The sequence below is a fragment of the Anopheles stephensi genome, chromosome 3, assembly GCF_013141755.1.
Source record: "Anopheles stephensi strain Indian chromosome 3, UCI_ANSTEP_V1.0, whole genome shotgun sequence".
NCBI lineage: Eukaryota > Metazoa > Arthropoda > Insecta > Diptera > Culicidae > Anopheles > Anopheles stephensi.
Genome location: NC_050203.1, coordinates 11,572,958 through 11,586,443, shown reverse-complemented (window position 1 = coordinate 11,586,443; position 13,486 = coordinate 11,572,958). Strand labels below are relative to the sequence as shown.

Genomic DNA, 13,486 nt, shown 5'->3' with positions numbered 1-13,486 from the left:
ATGAGCATAAGCGGTGCGCGCGCGGTAGGCACAATTACTTTCTTTTTCGGTCGCCGGGGTTCGGTTTGCCGTTTTTCCCTCACCCAAAAAAAATTGTGTCCCTTCCTGAAGGAAACAAACCACCGTACCCAATCCTAGGATAGACAACGTTAAGGAGAATTTTGAATGCTTCTTCGCGCCGTACTAAGCGAACGTAACCACAAGAGACGGGAAAAATTGCCCTGCAAATCGGTACGGAAAAATTCGAAAACCTCCTTTTGCGGTTCTGCTGGCATCAAAATGCGCCCTTATGACACTCACACATACACACTGAGGTTCGCCTATAAAAACAGGGCATCATGTGTCTGGGTGGGTACTCGGCTCGGCTAGCAGAAAAAAAAACACCGGGGGTGCAAGGATTCCGTTCCGTCTACTGTGTTGTGGTAGAAAAATACCAACTTGCGCCAATAAATGAACCCCCCGGGAAAATGGCAACTAGCAAGCGGCGGTCTGGCGGCAACCGTGCATTTTTTTTTTTTTTGTTCTCGGGACAAAATTTTCCTCCCACTAGTCGGTTGGCTAGCGGCGCGGCTGCGATTCCACTTTTACGAGGGTCTCTCACGAGAGACTAATTTCCTCGGGTTTCTGTTTCGCTGGGCGAACGTTTTCCCTGCGCCGCCCATAAAGCGCCTAGTGTGATAGTGATATTTGAAACCACCGTGGGGTTAGGGAATCGACCCCGACACGCGACCTTTTCTTGCCTTGTTTTGAACTTTACTAGTGCGCTCCTTTTGCTGAAACACGCCGTAGATAGGTAAACCGTCGGGGCCCCGCACGGGGTTAAAGAGCAACCTGTGACTGTGTGTGTGTGTGAGTGGGGTTTTATTCGTTGCACAGTGGAAAGCCACCATTTATTCAATGAAGGAGAAAAAAAAATCAAGGTGAATCAAAGGGAGCGAGGGTTGCAAGCGTTATGCAGAACGCAACAAAGGACAACGTTTAATACCTGTTGTTGGTGTGATGGATTCGGTTTCCATGGTGTACGAAAAATGGAGTCGAAGGAAAACCGTATCAATGTCGCTCATTTTTGTCGTTATTTTCATTTTATGCTTAGCTCTTTTTGGCGATCAAAGCGCGTTTAACATAAAGAGTTGTGTCCACGATTGACTTTTTATATGTTTCTTCTTTTCTATGATTTTTGCCTTTAAGCTCTTCTCTTTCTTACTCTTTTCTTCTTATTTTTCTTTAATCATTATACTCTTATGTTATCTTTTTTTGTTCATTTTCATTATTTTCTTTTTTTTCTTTTTTTCTTACATTTGCTATGACTTTTTTTATTTCATCTACTTAGTCTTCTATTTATTATACTCATTCTTCTCTTTCTTACATTTATTTTCCGTTTTCTTTTGAGCCATCTTGTTTGTTTTTTCTTCTGCTTTTATTTTCACTATTTCATTACTTGTATCTTGCTATGTTTTCTTTTTCTTTTTTTCTACTTCACCTGCTTATTCTTCATTCAACCCTTGCGCAAAAACAAACCAGAAACAATTTTATTTGTTTTAATTAAAAGCTCAAACCACAACCATTACACTTTTGCTTTACGATCCCGTAGCGCAAAACGAGCGTTGTTTTCGCTCAAATTAAACTTTTCGGGGCAATTTCGCCCAAACCAAAATGAACACATTATCGTCTGTTTCAATCACCTCATTTAACCAGGAAGGGTGCGCCAACCGGGAAGTTTAAAAGGATAACGAAAAAGATTTTCCCTCATGATGGAGTGCAACTGCGAGTCGCTGGTAAAGCCATCCCGAGGGGATGGATGGAACGAGAGAAGGTAAAGGTGTCCCTCACAAATTTCGATGTTTCTGATCCTTTTTTTTTTTGCTCCGGTGTGCGTATAATAACAAACAGTGAACACCGAGGTACAAAAAAGGGTGTTCGATTTTAACCCACTTTCGGCACCTGAAAACACCTTTTACCCGTTACCGTTACACTAAATTCTACATCCCATTACATCCTGATCATTGTTTTTTTTTTGTGTCGCCTCTCTCTCTCGTACACTAGCGTCCCGGAACGTCTTCATTGTTACACAAAGTAATAACACAGTGGTGTAAAGTAGCATAAGAAACACCGGTCGAAAAAAAAACACAATGAAAACACGCAAAACGACGAGCAAAGTAATACCCGGACGCCATTTCCGTGTTGTCGAAGCTCATCTCTTATTTAACATATTTTGCAAAAACCCTTTTTGCTGCCCGCCATCGGGGTCGGAAAATCGGTGCCGGAAGTTGTTGTTGACGGGGAAAAGGAAGCGAATAAACAACACGAAGTGCGCAAAAACGGGATCTCTTCTCCGGACCGGTTTTTATTTTGCTTTTTTTTTGCCCCGTTTTCCTTTGGCGCAAAATATAATCCCAAAGAGATGTTACAATGCGTGCAAATTGAATAAAACAGAAACCCCTCGATGAAAAGGGACCGTGTCAACGAGTGTAGTTGCGTAGTGTGGCAAAGATTCGTTACCAGTGTTACTTCACGCGGACTGACATCAGGACCAGCAACAAAAAAAGTCAACTAAAAGCCTTGAGTTTGATCTATCGAAAGGATGCGCGGGCTCGCTCTCGCTGTCCGTCCCCGGTACCCGATGTTTTGATGACAACGGACGATCAGGCCAGACTAGACCGTTGGGTGCCTCGCTGTAAGTGACACTCGTAAGTGTCTTCGTTTCGGTCACACACCTTCACACCAAACCACAGCTCGACGATACACCCGCAACAAGGGAACCGTACCACAAGGGAAGTGACAAGTGGAGTGAATTTGTCCTCATTTTTTGTTGCTGCTCACCTTCATCGCATCTCCTAGGTCTTTCCTTTCGGGATCTTGATCCCTTGCACGGGACGAGAACGAAGACGAGCAAGGCGACGAGCAGCGAGAAAAGATCGTTAAATATAATAAATCATCTCAATTGAATGTGGCTCTGTCCACGCATTTTTATTTGTTTTGCTGCAGGCAAGTTTTTCATCGCTCGGTGCGTGCGTGAACGCTTTTCTTTATGCTCTCGTTTCCCGCTCCTGAATTCCTGGACATCCTTTTGGGCATCCGAAACCGGCAGTGTGTTTAGATACGCAGCACGTACACACAATCATTCCCACGTGCGTGCGGCCCGACGTAAGATGACGCACTTAGGGCCTTCTCATGCACACACACACGAGGAAGATGAATCGAACATGAAAGTGGCCAATGGTGAAGAGAAAGTGTGGTTAAGAACGTGAAAAATGTGTGTGTGCATGCGTTCTGTAACGCGACAACAGTGCGTTGGGTGTTGTATTTTGAGACTGGTTTTTTATTGATTACTTTCTCTGTCTCTTGGTGGATGCGTCTTCGTGTCCTACAGGGTTGCTCAGATTGTTTATCTGAATTTTATTATTATTTATTTATATCATTTTTTTCTATTATCACATTAAACTTATATTAACTAATTTTTAATTAATGATTTTATTTATTTTTATCTTTATCTCTCGAAAAAATCCAACAATTTTGACACTTTATAAGTGTTCAAAGTCTTCTTCTTCCTTGGCACTACAACCTCGGAAGGCCTACACCTACCATTTCTAGCTTCCTGTGACTTGATTTTACCCGCCGCTGGATATTCAGTCCTGTTCAAATCGCCAGTCCTGCCAAGTGGCGACTGGTGCCACTATCGCCTCTGCCATAGCCACTGCTTTACCCCAGCGTTTAAACTCTTTAAGGTTAAAATATTCTTATCATACAAAGTGAATTATTCTGCTCACTGCTTTGTGTGTCTTCAGGTCACATTAAACTCATTTTAAAGCTCTCTTCAAGACCTTTTTAAAAGTTATCAACTTTTGTTAAGATCAACCTGGAAGCGACTCACAGTCTTCAAGCATAATTTAAGATTAACCCTGCACCCTTGCACCAACTGCTCCTTCTCCACCTCTCCATTTAATGATGATCCCGATGGCTCACCAAACCCAGCCTCGATAGATTCCAGCCTGATTACAACAACCAAATCGTATTGAACCCTCCACCACGGTCTCTGGCTTCAGCTTGAGCTATCTCTCGACCCTCGACCATTGCTCATTCTATGTTATTCCCGTCTCGTTCCAAAAGCCCACCCAACAAACATTGGAAACGCGTAACGTTACGCTGAATAATTATGACCCAACAGTAGCGGGACTCGCATTAGCAACTTCTCGTGGCACACAAAAGCCTTGCCTCTGTTTCGTTGTCTGGAAATAGAAACGAGGAAGCGTTTTGCGAGCGAGTTCTCCTAAGTTCACTTAAGTGTGCACACCGACACCCACTGAAGAAGCTACAAAACAGACACAACACAATCGCTGCCAGCAGTCCGTCCGTGCGAGACAACAAACGACGACGACGACGACATCTCCGTGGAAAGATTGTCAACGTCTACGAGGGCGCGTCTAGCATACGAGAACTATGGGATGGAGGGGGGGACAAGCGGCAAGTCGATTTGTCACCATAATGGCAGTTGTTTTGCTGAGACGGCTCATGTTACATAACCTTTCCTGATTGTGGGGTGAAGGACAATCGGTCCCCTTAAAACCCCCAAAAAACTACGAAAACCTTCATCGAACTGGGCGGAAAACTAGGCCACCACACTGTGTACGACGACGATGACGAGGCTGATGATTAAAAGTCTTCAGCAAACGGACGACAATCCTTGCAGAGTGCTGGGAAGCTATCCTCACCGTTGCAAACCTTCCAACGTTGACATCCGGAAACGGAAGAAGTTTTACATTTCGGGTTGCTATCTCGCAAAACCCCGGTTTCGTAATCGGGTTTGGTGAAATTTCACCCCGCCAGGAAGGAAGTTGTAGTTTTATTGATTGCCGCCAGCCAACCACCACCATCTTCGAAACCCACTAAACCCACTTAATAGCAAAGCCAAGAAAACCCCGACCGCCTCACGAGTGCCCGGAATTCTGACAAAATGAGCTTAGGAAAGGATTTGCTTCCTCGATCGGTTAGATCCGTTTATTTGCAATCGTTTATTTGTCTATGTATGGGTTTGTGTGTGTGTGTGGTTTGTCCTCTGTCCTCTGTGTCCTGTGTGGTAGGAAAGTAAGGAAATTAGCATTCATCTTCACTCGACTGGAATCGGCAACGATGGAACGAAGGCATTGGGTGCCACACCACCGGCCCAAGGTTTTGCGTGAGCCATGATGATTTAACATCCAGAACCGCAACTAGCTTGGCACGCAAACCCATCACCATTGCTCGAACGAATTGTCCGGAAATAGGCAACTTCACCACAGCCCGGTACACCACAAACCCTCGAAAACCGCGAGCGCTTTCTTCCCGCAAAGCCGACAACCTAACCTGTTGTCTCCGTTGTCTGCAGGACACAGAACAGCGAGCCTGTGGGAATGTCTCAACCGAACCAGGCACGGTGGAAGCAAAAAATTAACAACTATTAATTCAATCAAACGATACCCCGGGTGGAATTGAGGTGTGCTTGAGTGAGGATCGCCATTGGAAGTAATTAATAGACCGAGAGAGAGGAAGAGAGCGAGGGTTCTCGTTGTTCCCCAATCTTCGTTAGTATCACCTCCATCAAGCTCCAGGAATCACATTCACCGCTCGGAAACGACCACTAATAAATCTCACCCGAAAAAGGTGAGTTAAATATGCACAATAAAATTCTTTTCTCAACCCCCCTCCCCGAGGAGACCACCGGGGGGTGGGGAGAAGGTGTGCTAAATGATGCATAATTTATCCATTTAGAGGCGTCTGCACTGAATTGACCTGCTGGCCGCTATCATTTCGCGTCCTATAAATGGCAATAAATGGTGCGTCCCCGGTTTGGAGTAGAAATTGAACTAACCTCAACCGAAACCGTTCGATAGGAAGGAATGCTGGAAAGTGGCAGCAATCCTTATTTAAGCTTTAACACCTTTCATCAACCATTATTAAATAACAGCGTCCTAGCCGCGTTGTTAAAGTTCCAACTGTACACTGTAAAGGTATTGCTGCAGCAGAAGCAAATATGCATCCCAAATGTATGTCAAGACGGCTACGCTTGACTCGAAAATAAAAACAAAAAACTTTGGTGAAACCTCGGTAAAACCTTGCTGATTCCTTATGCCACAACAGGGCGAAAAGTTTCCCAAGAAAATAAGACCCCCGCCCGTTCATAATCCTCCACGGTGACGATAACGGAAGACCCAAATGAAAACTGGAATTACTGGTGTCTTTAAAACTTTGCCACAAAAATACATACCAAGGCTCCCAGTTTTTGGAGTCAACACAAACAAAAAAATGGAGCAAACGCCCATCCCATCCTTGTAGGCGAAAAATCTGTCATCATTTCACAAGTCCCGAACCCCGCAACCGAGCAACACTGGCTTTATCTGGACTCTGGGGAGTGAGCTAGCGCTGGCGGGGGGTTGGAAAACTTTGCAACCACGCTTTTGTTCGTTGAATAAACTTCTGATTAGCCGTGATGGCCGTCGCCTGTGTCCTGTGGTGCTTTGAGGCTGGTGAAAATGGAATCGGGCAAAAAATTCACCTGCCCGGAAGAAAAGGGGTTGCACAACAAAAAAGGAATCCATCCCACTGATAAGGTACAATTGAATTTATTATAATCCACCATGGTGAGCTAGCAAGGTTTCCTTCATCCCACCGCTCTTGTCTGGCTGACCGGATCCCTCTGTTTGGCGCGAAAAGTATATTAGCTTTGAAGGATGCTAGTGGGAAAATGGGAGTGAACGAGTTTTTTTCTCCCCCCAATCTTACCGGCCCACAATTCAGGGAAGGAGCGGTAAGCGTGAAAAATGACAAAGTAATTCCATTATCGGTGTTCCAGCTGGGAGGGGGAAGAAAAGCCTTTCCGCTGCTGTTCGGGGTTTCGGTTTGTGGTGGAACTTTTCGTTTTCCGGGTCGATCAAAACATGGGGTTTTCTCCGAAGAGGAACGGGATTCGATCGAGAATAGAAAAAAATCCTTCCCTTTTTTGTGAATGATTTTCCTTTTGCTTTTCTCACACACACACACACCCATGTACGCTTTCTGGACATTGGTCGAGCGAAAAAATAAAAAAACTGCAAAAAAGGGGTGTGAATGAAATGGTATCGCTAATTTGGGGCCCATTATTCCATCCGACTTTTCTCAACGGATCATTTCCACCTGCCCCACTCGCTTGGGGAGCGTAGCAGGGAAGTAATGTTAAACCACACGCGCGCGCACACACACACATACACCGAGCCGATGGTGAAGCTGACGCGCTTCGTTAGCGAGTTTGGCGGGTGGAAAACTTTAATTGAATTTCCACCATTCACCATTCATTTCGGTAGCAACTCTTCTCACACCGAACGAACGAGCGCCAAAGTGGAAGGTGTGATGTGCAGTTTGCAGAATAAAAGAAAACCCCGCACCCCGATGCTGGAGAAAATTGTGGAAAAAAAACATTTCCTTCGCGGTCGAAGAACATTCCTGCCAGTCTTATGTCTACCGGTTTGCAGCAAACCAGGATGATGATTTCGGTAGCTCATTTTCATTCTTTTTACCAAAAAAAAAAACACCCCCATTATCACCCATCCGATACCCGGTGTGGTGTGGTTGACCGGAACCGGAAACAGATTTTCCTTTTTCAATGCAAGTTTTTTTTCTCTCTCTCTCGTTGCTCTTCAGCTGCTGGCCACAATGAAGCAGAATTTTTGCACCAATTTTGGGAACGAAAAGTAAGGTGAAGAAAACGGACATGATAAAACTTACTTCTGCCGACAAAACTTTCTTAGCAAAAAACAGGCAAAGTAATAAAGAGTCAGCCTCACTCCCTGTCTCTCTCTCGGGGTTTCGTTTTTCTTATCAACTTCTGAGACTTAAGCGGGAAGAGAACAACAAAAAATGTCTTAACCGAAAGAAAAGCTTGTAAATCAACCGCAGGGCTTTTGCGGTCCGGTAGTTTTAACGGCTGCGGGAAGAAACCGATCATCCCCGATTGGTGTGGTTCTTAATGAACGGCGAAAAAAGCCACACACACACACACAATAATATTTCAGTGGAAAATTCTTTCCATTTTTCCACAGAACGCAAAATTACACGTTTCGATATCTGTTTGCCACCCGGCGCAAGAAGATTTTCTCTCTTGTTTGCTCGATTTAAAATTGGCCCAAAATTTCCTGCCCCGGAGGGTAGGGGAAGGGGGATAGAAAAATCCAATCACAAAACCAATACACTGAGCTTACCGGGTCACGTAATGATGGTACAACATTTTCCACAACCATATTTTCCTAAGCGCGCGCCACACAAACACGGCACCGAGCGACCAGATTGCGTAATGAAAAATTATGATAATCAACGGGAGCGGCCCGCCAAATTTATGTACTCTAATCGAACCATTGTTTACGTTGCCTGCACGTGGTGGTGATGATGGTGGTAGCGGTAGGGCGCAAGCCTACCAATATTCAATACCGCTCCACACCGGCTCGCACCAAGGCTCGCCCTGCTGGGAGGCGAGGATCCGTTGCAGTGATGAAAAGCTACCGGAAACCACGAAGACTTCTCGCGCCCTCCCCGATGTAAAGTCAATTTTCCATCCATGAAAACCAACTTGTCCAGAAGCAAATATAGGCTACCGGAGGAAAAATAAACCGGATTTTGGACGGTGGTTCCAGTAACGACGACGTGCGATGAAGTGACCAGGGAGGGATCGGCACAGGATCACGGAGCTTTTCTGAGTGATCCACACAGTCCAGCGATGGCAGGAATAAGAAGCGAAACCCCCACACCGTGGAACCAAACATCCTCAACACAAGGGCACGGTATCAACTGGGGGGGAAAACGTTGACATTTACTTTCTTCTGCCTGGATTTACTTCTTCCAGCCACCAACTATGCACCCAAAAGACTTTCCCGCCCGACGACGATCCCCAGGACCAGGCCCAATGCGCGCCCAAGATTGGGTTCTGCGGATAAACGCACGAAGCAAAGAAAAGTGGAAGAAAAATCATCACCAAAAGGAAAAAAGAAGACGAAAACCTCGGTGCCACCTTCTTGGGCTGGTGTGCGTAAACGCGTTGCCAAGGTTGCCGGAATGTAAGAATGTGTATTAGCTACTGCTAAGGAAAGCTAGAGCTTGGTCCCGCTCGCTGTCTGTCCCGGCTTTTTGTTGTTTGGTGTGTCCCTCCCATCAACCGCCGTGCTTCCTACCCCTCATACTCCTTATGTCGTTGGCGGGAAAATGTGCCCGTGTCGCGCGCGTTTATTCCACGGTTTACGGTGCTGTGCCGTGCCCGACTGCCGATGAACCATAACGGATCGGTGGGGATAAGAAAAGCGGGTTGAGAGGAGGGAAACACAGCACACAAAGTAAACAGCAAAAGAGAGACCCTACAAAAATATTAAGGCAATAAAATATTTTCCTTAAAAATAGACTGCAGTGAGTCCCGGCCGACGGGTGTAAGTATCGCCCTTTCCTTGCGGGAAGGGAAATTTCTCCGGGGCAGGTGGGAAGGTGGAAAGGAAGGGAGGGAACAAGGCAAAAATATTACCTCCCGTTAAGGAAGCCGTGCGGTACAGCAGGAGCACGCAGCAACACGCGCGGAAAACCCTTAACGAGCACGAACCGGAGCTCCCACTGTGGGTTGGGGTTTTGGAAAAAGCGCACATTCGCGCTGCGGGAAAACCGTCGCGGATTTTCTTCCACTTTTCCATCTTCTCTGCTTTCTGTTGGGCAGGAAAATCGGGGGTCGGGGAAGCAAATTTCGTTTGTATGCGACGCGTATATCCGTGCTAGATTTGATCGTATCAACATTAAAGCTTGGTTAGGAGAAGGTAAGCAGGGGATGGAGAAGAAGCAGGAGGAAAGGTTGGGGGTTCACATGGGGGGAAGGGGGGAAATCCTGTGTAGACCTCTGCAACCTTTCGCCAACATGCACTGGAGCTGTTGTAGGAAAAGTGAGTTAAGTGAAGGAAACGAAACAAGCACCGTTCGAAATGATATTAGCCTTCCCGCTTTCTTCTGTATGTGTATCTAAAAGTGTGTGTGTGTGTGTGTGTGTGTGGGTGTGTGGGTGTATTTAGGAGTAAATTTTCCCAACGCGACCAAAGAAGAAGCAGGTCCTTTTAAAGGCAAAACAAAAGCGAACGGCACATTTTGCTTTTTTCCGCCAGTTTTTTTCCGAGCGCGGTTTTCCACGTGCTGCTGCTGTTAGGGTTCAGCGGCCGGAAAGGGGGAAAACAACACACGTGAAGGGTAGATGGGAGACATTTTGCTGCGTGCTCCACCACCACCGTAGACCGGGCAGAAAATTATGGCTTGTTTAAGAAAGGCGAAGGTTTTCCTCGGGGTTTTGTTTTCCCTGTGTTCGGTGTGCTTTGCTTTGGCAGCCGGCTCGTCGCCTTTCTGCAGCTCCAGTCGGAAAAATAGAGTCACTCACAGCTGGAAAGCGTCAGCAGGATAGTTCCATGCGGCAATATAGCCACACGCACACAGCGATGCTTGCAAGAAGACGCTCGCGCACACCACCGCAGGATGCCGTGTTCCTATGGTTACATTCATGCCAATTTCCCGGCCATCGTCTGCATTGAGTTTTGGGGGCACAATGGGAGAGGGGGGGCGAGTTTTGCGGAGCAAGTGTGGGGGGGTGGGGGGGAATGTTCCCAACAAGATTTTCCTGCCATCTTTTATGACTATACCATGTTGTCGCTACCGACGACGATGCCGATGATGATGATGCGGATGACGATGATGGTGGTTTTGCTTTCTGATCGACTTCCGGTTACTTTCGCTTCGGGTTCGTTTCACCCGAGAGGATAAGAAGTACTACCACCACCGGGGAAGGCTCGGCCCGGTTTGCCGAGCATCGTTTTTGCCTGTGGCGAAAAAAGTGCGAAACCGTGAAGATGGCGTAACGCGCGATTTTTCCGGAACCTCCATCCTGCTCCATCCCGGCAAGGATTTCTGCGCGTTCGTTTCCGGTTTCTGCTCGTCTTTCGCCGTTTTGGTTTGGCTCAGTGATGTTTTATTTTTTGTTGTGTGTATTCCATTGGTCGAGAGTGCACAAAATATCTTTCGCCCGCTGGGGAATTGAGGCAAAACCAGAGCGGAGGAAAGATTTTCCCATCTTCCAAGATGCCCTACCCGGTATTTTCCCCCATAAACGCATGCCCGCAACACGGTCCGTTGCGTTGGGATAGCTAATGTCCGAAAAAAGAAAAGGGAAAAGGCGGAACCTAATGTTGAACCACGCAAGGCACCATTCAGCGATCCTCAAAGCCAACGCTAATGCGGTGCGGACAGGTACATTTACCTACACGTCATTAGCACAGCATGGTGTGTAAGACATTTCCCCTTCGGGACGGGGGGCTGAAAATATGTCTGTAAGATGCTCCGGATGTGCTCAAAATGCCTCGCCTTTCTACGCAAATGTTTCGTAGGTCGTTTAAGGAATGTTTCGTTCGATAAAGCCGGGCTACTCGTGTTGCTTGGCCGAGAACAAGATGTATGATTATTGACGAAAGCGCAAGGAGGCACACTTAAAGAGCGCGCTTTACTGGGGCAACGTTTTCAGGGATAAAGTTGTTGTAAGAGATCTGTATAAATTACACCGGTCGTGAAGGGAGGAAACTTGTGATATTTGGGAATTTCTAAAACTGGAGCGGATAATTGAATATGTGTTATGCGTTTGGAAGTTGCTTTTGTAATGTTTATTCAACCGTCAGATTTGTACATAATTCAATTACTCTAGTTCACTTTTCTTACATTGGCGTCTGGTTTATACTCTCTGCTCGTAGTGTTGTCAAGTGTTGTTTATTTTTCATGCAATAACAATTCAAAATATTTTCATGCAAATTAATTAATTATACTAATTATCCAAATTCAACATTCCGGCCACCAAAAGAGAATTCTTTTAAATGCATGAAACTATGTGATCGACGTGTAAACTTAACTTGACTTGACGTTCCAAATGTCAACAACTGTTGTTTACTATTTCCCACGTGTATCCTTCTTCCGCTCTAACCTCTCTGTTCGATTGGATTGGGTAGTAACGCGATTCTGCTGACGGCTCGAACAATTTCTTTTCCTGTGCCCACTCGTAAAGTTACTACTCTCACTACACCGTCTTTTCCTGGGTGCAAAGCTGTTATTCGCCCTTTTGGCCAAACTGCAGGTGGGGTATTGTCTTCTTTCACGATCACTAATTGGTTCACTTCTAGCTTCACCGGTGTATTGTTCGCGTGCTTTGCCCTGGCCTGTAGCTGCTGTAGATATTCTGGGTACCACCGTGCCCAAATCTCTTGCATCTGCCTTTGCACTAATTGGTACTCCTTCAAACGGTTCGGAGAAATCTTGCTAAGATCTACTTGTGGTACCGCCTGCATGCTACTCCCTATCAAGAAATGGCCCGGGGTTAGTGCTTCCAAATCTGTTGGCTCATCTGATATTGGTATCAATGGACGCGAATTTAAACAAAGCTCAACTTGTGCCAGAAGGGTAAGCATATTTTCTTGCGTCACACTTCTAACTCCTATCGTCTTTAACAGATGCCTTTTAGCGGACTTAACTGCCGCTTCCCAAAGTCCTCCAAAATGAGGCGCACGCGGGGGGATAAACTTCCATACCAGTTCGTTCTCTGCGCACCAATCAAAGATCGCTCTCCTATCACCCTCATCGATTTTCAGCATCCTATAGATGCGATGCAACTCGTGTGCCGCGCCCTTGAACGTCGTTGCATTGTCCGAATGCAATTCGGCTACTTTACCACGTCTCGCGACAAAGCGACGTAGTGCTGATAGAAAAGCAGTCGATGTGAGATCACTCACCAGCTCGATATGGACTGCCCTTGTCGCGAAACATACGAATATCGCGATGTATGCCTTCGTTGGGCTTCGGTTGCGGACGGTCGACTTTAACAAAAACGGCCCACAGTAGTCGACGCCGCTGACGGCAAACGGTCGCGTTGGTGTCACTCGTGACTTAGGCAAATCAGCTACCGCCTGTTTCACCAGCGTTGGCTTGTTCCGAAAGCATGTGTGGCATCGATGGTACACGCTCTTTGCTAAGTTTCGGCCCCCAATCAACCAAAACTTCTGCCGGATTGTTGCTAACATGAATTGTGGCCCCGCGTGCATCTTTTGATGATGAGTGTTCTCGACCAGTAGTGTCGACAGCCGATGTGATGCAGCGAGGACAATCGGATGTTTGGTTGACTCTGGTATGTTGGCGTTACCAAGCCGGCCACCGACGCGTAACACACCCTTTGGGTCGAGGTATGGAGACAACCACTTTAGTCTCGACCTTCCGCTCACCAGCTTTCCTCGTTTCAGGTCGTCCATCTCCTCCGCAAACGAATCATGTTGTGCCCGTTGACACAACCTCAGTTCCGCATCCTGCAACTCCGCCGCTGTAAGCGGTGGAACGGAACTCAATAGCGTCTTCATGTCCGTATTCCGCTTGACGCTGTTGATCGACGTTGACTTGCTCGCCCTGAGGTTGGAGAGGATTCGCAAGCAATAAGCAACAA

At 46.5% G+C, this 13,486-nt stretch overlaps 1 protein-coding gene across 4 annotated transcripts in view; it reads right to left on the bottom strand.

Moving 5' to 3' along the window:
• Window positions 1-13,486, bottom strand: part of LOC118514188 (Krueppel-like factor luna) — a 262,700-nt gene that overhangs the window by 236,193 nt on the left and 13,021 nt on the right. The gene's annotated exons all lie outside the window — the stretch shown is intronic.